The sequence below is a fragment of the Marmota flaviventris genome, chromosome 6 (assembly GCF_047511675.1).
Source record: "Marmota flaviventris isolate mMarFla1 chromosome 6, mMarFla1.hap1, whole genome shotgun sequence".
NCBI classification, from domain to species: Eukaryota; Metazoa; Chordata; class Mammalia; order Rodentia; family Sciuridae; genus Marmota; species Marmota flaviventris.
Genome location: NC_092503.1, coordinates 129,117,909 through 129,126,024, shown reverse-complemented (window position 1 = coordinate 129,126,024; position 8,116 = coordinate 129,117,909). Strand labels below are relative to the sequence as shown.

The 8,116-nt window shown below is 45.0% G+C and overlaps 1 pseudogene; it reads right to left on the bottom strand.

Annotated features, from left to right (window-relative positions):
- Positions 1 to 3,176: 3,176 nt before the first annotated feature.
- Positions 3,177 to 4,542, bottom strand: LOC114080550 (BTB/POZ domain-containing protein KCTD20 pseudogene; annotated as a pseudogene).
- Positions 4,543 to 8,116: the final 3,574 nt, after the last annotated feature.

The following is an 8,116-nucleotide window of genomic DNA, read 5'->3' as shown; positions in this document are numbered from 1 at the left end:
ATTTTCAAGGACTCCACATCACACTTTATGACAGTTTGAGTTAAAGCCGGTGCTCTGAATATTTGTTTTGATGACAGACACTTTGTTACACTATTTGAAAATAGATCTCTCTCCCCCTGGGCCTAATCCACAGTATTTTCATAGACCTGAATTCATTAGATATCATGCTGTCCTCTTGAGATTTAATTTTAAATAATTCTAGCCACTGGATACTGTGCTATAAATCCAGCTACTTGTCTTCCTTACCCTTTTTGCTGTCACTCCTTCAACACTTTTCTTCTATTTTGGAGAAACCAAGAACTCCTCTAACACATTTTAACATCAGCTCTTGGCTCCCTCTCCAGCTCCTCAGTGGCTCTTTCTCACCAGCTACACAAGGTATGATGCAGACACGAACCCAGGAGTCTAAACTCAGACCCAGGTTCACCTTGGCTTGCTGAGATGCTCTGAAACTGTGGGTCAAACCATTTTGCTTATGAAAATCTTTCTGTATAAACAGCCTGGCTTACTTATTTAGGCACTTAGAAAAGACACCAAACCCAACTTCCACCTTTTCTATTAGGGAGAAACACCTCTTACCTGACTGGCCAGTAACTGACTCAAGGGGATGATGGCAACCCAGCCTTTGTTCCCAAGAGGACTGAGAAGTCCTGCCGTTGCGGAATGTCCCAACCCTGGGACAGGCACAGCTAAGGGGAGCCACCAAATGACAATGATGCTGTGGTCTAAGTTGGAGTTGGGAGGGATGCAGGAAAAAACCTCCCCCTTTACCAGCAGGGATCTGTGGTTCCAGTTTTTCCCTTAGTGACCACCACCTGGTGACACTAACAGATTAATCCTCGCAGATTTCCACTTCCTCAACCCCACTGGTTGGGGCCAAATGCATGTTAACCTGCAATTCTGGGAGTGGAGCGATCTGCCTCTCAAAAGCTTGAGGGAATGAACAACACAGAGCAAAGTACCAAGTACATGTTGTACTCTGATCACCTTTTTCACCTAAGCATGAACTAATTAGGTGTTAGCTGGGGCGTGTTTACACTCAAATAACAACACAAGAACTGTAACAGGAGAAGTTACATCACAAATACACAAATGTCAGAAAATTCATATCTGCTTTGTAATGGCATGTAAATCTGCTGGGAAGCACCCTTCAACACTTCCCTGAGATGCTCAGCTGCTAGTGGATGTGAATGTGGTGCCAGTAAGGTGACTTCAAATATGAGCCAATTAGTTTCACAGAAACACTAATTCCTGGCTACAAAGAACCCTAACCCTTCCCTTATCCCTGACCATTCGTCTTACAAAAATAGACACCAATGGTTATCAGAACTCCAGGTGAGGGACAGCTCAGTTTAACCCCTCACTACTGCTTTTTCCAAGTGAGAAACAGCACTCATTCCCCCATGAAGCTGGTTGCCTCAGAACATTCTTGTTCTTCAATCCTGGAGACAGGGGAGCTCAACACCCGACTTGGTGTGTGGAGGACTGTGACTTGGGTAGTCAAATGGAATTGAGGAGCCTGCTCTATAGAGCTGCATGGGAATGGAATTTAAGAAAACGAGTCATGTTCTTACCTTAAACAACTTGAAGGAACCTGCCTGTGCAAAATAAGTGATGGGTAAATGCCCAGGGCGGGAAATGGAAAGTCAACTTCTAACAGAAAATGGAAGATAATTCCCAAACACTTCCAGCTGGTGCTGGACTCTTGAATTCAGCCCTGCTGTTACTAGCCACAGGGTGCCAGAGGCAGGTGGGGGCTGGGGAGAGCAATCTGCATTGTCAACCACCATCCACTGTTAATAGAGCTGAGAAATCCAACAAAGCAGCCAGGCCTGACTTGCCTTCCACTGGGAACATTAGTATCGTTTTCTTACCCAGTGTGTGAGCAACTAACGGGCTATTTCAGAAACTGAATTTTACTGATACACCAAAATTCCATGGGACAAGAACAAATTTGGAAAATCCTGCACGTGAGTTTTCCCACCTGCTTTATCACAAATGCCTTCTCTCTGGAGCTCTTATAAATCTTTCTATTATGATACTGAGCACTGCCGGGAGAAGAGGCACACGCCTATAATCCCAGTGACCTGGGAGGCTGAGGCAGGAGGACTCCAAATTCATGGCCAGCTTCGGCAATTCAGTGAGACCTTGTCTCAAAGTAAAACTTAAAAAGAAAGGACTAGAGATACAGCTTAGTGGTGGAGGGCCTCTGAGTTCAGTCCCCAGTATCACACACACACACACACACACACACACACACACACACACAAGATACCGAGCACTTAGAGAAATTTCTGGCCTCATCATGAAGGCCTTTAAGCCATAGCTCAGGTTCCCCTGGCATACCCAGAGCAAAGGGCTGCCCTACGGCACCAAGACCTGTGACTTCACATAGAATCCGCTCCAGGATAATCTGACTGGCCTGATTTGGAGACGAGCTTCTACTTGATTTTTGAGTTTCATTCCAAATGAATTATCCATTTATCTAGGTTCATAAATGCTGAAGCTAAAAAGTCTTCTCATACCCCTGTCATTATTATTCTTTCTGCCAAAGAACCTGTCTTGTGTGGCTTTGGATTGTTCATTGCATTAGTAAGACAAAAAAATTAACTTTAGCTCTTAAGAATTTCTTTTAGACATTCTGAGTGAGCCTAGCTTTCCTAGTTGCAATCTGGGTATAGAGGGCCCCAGGAATGGCATTTCATTAACCTCTAGTGAGCATCTCACTAGTGCCCATATTTACAAGATAAGAGATTGTCTCATTTTAGGTTTGGTCCCTTTGCTGCTAAGCAATTTACCTAATATAAAACAAAACAAAAACCACAGAGCACAAAGGACGAGGACTTCTTTGCTTAATATGAGGCAACAGGTCTTGTCTTCCTTTCCTGCTTTTGCAGTTGTGCAGAAACTCAGTGAACAGCACCAGACCAAAATTTTTCAAGTTACCAGGGCTGCTGCAAAACTGGTAGCCTAATTACCAAAGCGTGCTTCTTCATTCCTTGCCAGAAGCACAGACTTACTGCAGAGGACACGTTAATTATGGGGGAAAGGAAATAATGGGGGAGAAGTATGTCTCCTACTCAGGATGAGACAGATGACGGGGAGGACAGGGAGGCCTAGCTGAGGGCATTACAGACAGAGAAGAGCTCTGGTGAGGGGTGGGCTCACAGCAGACCCTAATCTTGAAAGTCATTAGAAGCCATCTGAGAAAGTGGGGCATTTAGCCCGTCAAGTTCATCCACTTGGGGTGGGTGGTGCATTAATATCTCCTGGTCCTCCAAGACATCCTCCCCAGCAGCTACCAGATTAGTGAGAGATTTGCTTCGAACACACTGGAAATCCACATGACTCTTTCCTTCTTCCTTTTCCCAGGACATCTGTATAAAGGGGCGCTGCACATAATTACAGATAACTTCAGACCGACCACCAGGTCTTCTCTTAATTTTTTCTTTACAGGTAGGGTACCCTTCAATCCCAATGTGAATGTTTTTCAGGCCCCGTTCCTTCAACACTGTCTTAGCAACATCTCGATTCTCAATATATTTGAAGAATCTGTAGAGCTTGGAGCTATAAAGAATTTGGGAATATTCTTCCCCCATGGGTGGGGGGTGGTCCTCATCCCAGTCCACAGAATCTTCATCAGTCAGCACAACAATGTGGCACTCCCGCTCCCCTTTCTTGGCACAGCCCACCATGATGGGCAGAATCAATTCTTCGAGGTAGTGATCAAACTGCTTGTGAGCACCATCATTAGACAGTTCATGCAGCAAAGCACTCAGATCTTGACATCGAATAGTGTTGAAATCAAAGTTAATACAGAGATAATCGCATGTATCTCTAAGGTCTGGAATAGAGATGCCATCAGGACAATTGATGATACCAGTTTTATAAAAATCCAGTACTGCGTGAAATACAGTTGCACTGATTCCTTCAGCAATCTCATACTCTCCCTTCTCATTGGGCCGAGTGAAGTTGTACTCTCTTCCTGGTCCAAACATCCTTCCCAACATGGTATCCGGATGAGCAGTGAAAATTTGTGGATTCACAACAAAACGTGTGCCATCTACAAGAAGGGTCACTTTCTCCTGGTGCCTGGGAATAAGGGTTACTGCCAAAGCCCATACTGCTGTTTCCAAATCTTTCTGGAGCAATAAAGGGTTCATGGTTCCGTTTATTGCCACTTTGGAAGCAAGAGCCTTTAATGTCTTCGGGAAGCGGCAGTATGTGAGGAAAAGGAAGATTTGCTGGCTGAGAGGCATAATCAAGTGAAAGGTCTTCATTCCTGGGACCTAGGGGATAAGTAAGATTGTGAAGACCAGGTGAAGCCAGGCTATTTGTTTCTTTTTCCTGAGCTGCATCTGGACGCTGGCCTCTGGACGCAACAACCTGTCGCCGTCACACCACGATGAACATTCATTCTCAGACCCTGTATCCTCAACTGTCTGCTTAATCAGAGAGGAATCTCGTCGCTCCCCGCCGCGCTCCCACGCTCGGGGCCGGAATCCGCCCGGGAGGCGCGCACAGGCCGCGCCTCCACCAGCTGCCGCCAGGACCCGCAGTGCCGCAGCGGCGCGCGCCCCCCGCCCTCCAGATCAGCTCTTAATACTAGCTTCTCTCCTGTTTCAGAAGTATTGCAACTGTTCTTGGTCCTTTGCATTTACATATAACTTTTAAAATGAACTGTCAAGTTCTACCCAATCCTAAAAAATATAAGGAGTAGTTTATTAGGATCATAAAGAATCTACCTAGAAGAATCAATATTTTTACATGTCTTTCAATGCATGAAAATGGTTTCATTTCTTTTAGAGTCTTATTTAATTTTTCTCAACAGTATTTTATTGTTTTCCATATAGAGGTCTTCTATAACTTTGTTGGATTTATTCCTAGGCATTTGGTTCTTTTCCCATGTAATTGTTAGTGGAATCATTTTTTAAATTCTTTATATTTACTTATCTAGTATTCTAATATTTTATATTTAGAAACTCTTGGGGTTTTATATGGCACTTGCAAATAATGACAGTAATTACTTTCCATCCAATCTTGATACTTTTTTCCCTTCCTTTATTATATGAGAATAACTTCTAGTACTATAATAAAAAGAAGTGATAGATGGCATCCTTGTCTGAAAGGCATGCTGTTACCTCAGCTATAGATTCCTCTTGGCAGTATCCCATCTTAACATTAGCTTTCTCCCATACCTCTAACATTTTTGAGACTTAGAGATTCCAAATCTATGCTAATCATTCACTTCCTGGGCTACACATTCAGTGGAGGAGAAATAGTTTCTGAGAGCTACTAGTTTCTTATGCTTAAAATAAATCATTTTCCTATCTGTTACACTCAGTTCCTATGCCCTTCTAGTGGATCTGTTTTTAGTAAGATACAGTCAGTTCTTATTATTTGGGGTAGTGGTATTCTATAAAGTTTCTGTAAACACTGAATTAATGAACATCAAACTATTGTTCCTAAAGGAATACAAGGTTAGAATCCTGTGACTCTCTATTTACATTTTCACTAATCAAAATGTCATTTGTATTGTACATGTCTGTTTGCCAGCATCCTTGTAAAATTACCATAAGTTTTGGAAAACAGCTCTTCATTGTAACCCTTTTCCTATATAACACTAAACAGGTATTTTAAAAAATCTCCCACTGCTGCCTAATCTGCAGAACCTGCCTCACCTGCAAATCTGATATTTTCCACACTATTGATGGGTGTACCTGCCAGCCCTAATGGAGAAGGTCTTAATATTTTTTTCCTGACCCTTATTAGAAGAACCATGAATTTCCTTGGCTTTTTCAAATAAGGTCTACACCCTCAAATCAATGCTACCCATTATTATTTCTTTAAAGATGTTAAAGAAATAAGAAAGTTGTTAGCTTATGAATTCACAAATTTAACCACTTTTTCATAGCTTTGTCACACACTATACATATTACTTGCACTTTCTAGGCCTGATATGCAGAGTGACAAATTTGCTCTGCCCTTTTCTGGATATACCAAGTTGTTAATTCACTAATATTGTATTCATACCACATAACTACAACTTATATATGAATAAAGATTATCTAACACACACATTTTCTCTGCAAGACATGTTACTGTCTTGCACATAGGAACACTAGACAGCACTTAGGCCCTATACTTGGGGATCAATTTAAAGCACAGTATTACTCACCCCAAAACTAATACCATGTATTAGTTTTGCCTCAAAAAGACACTTATTTATAGTATGAGAGTTAAAACAAGAAGGCAGAGTATTGCCTTGTTAAATATCTTCAGATGGTATTTTAGTTCCCTAGGGATATTGTTAAAAATTGCCACAAATTTTTATGACCTAACGATAGAAATTTATTGTTACACTTTTCTGAAGGTCCAAAATCAGAATGTAAGCAGGGCTGTATTCCCTCTGAAAATTCTAGGGGAAATACTTTCTGGCTTATTTCTGCTTCCAAAAATTCCCTGTATTGTCACGACATTGCCCAAGCTTCAGCCTTTGTCTTCACACTGGCCTTTGCTTCCTCTCTGTCTTCTTTTATAAGGCCCCTTGTCAGTAGCTGAATAATGCAGGGATGATCTCAAGGTCAGGTCATAAATTAATCTGTTTTGAGATTATATATTTAATATATTTAATATAATTTAATATATTTAATTATCTGTGAACACCCTTTTTTCAAATAAGGTCACATTTGTAAGTTCTAGGGGTTTAAACATGAACATAATTTTTTGGAGGAACACCATGCAATTTACTACAGATGGTGAATTTCTCTCCTTTCAGAGATTAGTTGATTAAGATAATTGAGGACATCACCATCCCTGTTTTAGACTGACCGCAGCTCATTCAGCCATAGAACAGGTAATTTCAGGCTGCCATTCGCCTGCAGCTTGCAGACAGATTACTCAGGCTCAGTGCTAAATAACCCGTGGAAACTGCTTCTTGGAGCCTGCTCTTATCAGATCATACACCGAGCATGGAGCGGCCGAGTTCTGGCTCCCAGAACTGCTCTGGCCCAGGGCTAAGGAGACCACGGAAACTGCTTCTTGGAGCCTGCTCTTATCAGAGCATACACCGAGCATGGAGCGGCCGAGTTCTTGCTCCCGGAACTGCTCTGGCCCAGGGCTAAGGAGCCCACGGAAACTGCTTCTCGGTCCAGGTCCTGCTGAGTACTGTGGAGGTAAATACCAACCGAGCCTTCGTGGGCAGTGGCAACAGGACTGAGACGGGGCCTGTGAGGGCCAGTCAGGACTCACCCATTGCTTTGGTTACCCAGCAAAGGGAACGAAATGATGCCATTCGCATAGGATACCAACATGGCAGAGATCTGATGTCATCAGAAAGCGGCGGAGGAGAGAACTTCATCAATACCAGCGGCAACAGAAACAGTTGGTCTCCTGGTAGGGAGGGTGAGTCACAGACACCCGAGTCTCTCTCACTTTGCCGTGGAGCCAGAGGGGAGGAGCCGGGCCGCCGCCCGCGCCCAGAGCAGGCCCAGCGGCTTCTCGGCGTGGTGGTCGCGTGACCCCAATTGAGGGGGCGAGGGGGCGGAGCGGAGCCTCCACCCGCGCCCGCAAGGTGGGCAGACATGCGACCAACCTGCAGATCAGGCCCAGTGGTCTGTGGGCGTGGTAGGAGGGGCAGGGCAGAGCCGCCGCCCGCACCTGCAAGGTAGGCAGACCTGCGACAGACCGGCGGATCAGGCCCAGCAGCCTGCCGGCGTGGTACACACGTCACCCCAATTGGAGTAGGGGCAGAGCAGAGCCGCCGCCCGTGCCCGGAACAGGCCCAGCGGTCCGCGGGTGTGGCAGACAAGTCACACCAATTGGAGGGGGACAGAGCAGAGCTGCCGCCCGCGCCTGCAGGGTAGGCAGACCTGCAACCGACCGGCGGAACAGGCCCAGTGACCTGCCGGCGTGGTAGTCACGACACCCCAATTGGAGTAAGGGCAGAGCAGAGCCACCTCCCGCACCCGGAATAAGCCCAGCGACCCGACGGCGTGGTAGACACGTCACCCCAATTGGAGTTAGGGCAGAGCAGAGCCTCCGCCCGCGCCTGCAAGGTAGGCAGACCTGCGACCGACTGGCAGAACAGGCCCAGGGGTCCGCGGGTGTGGTATAC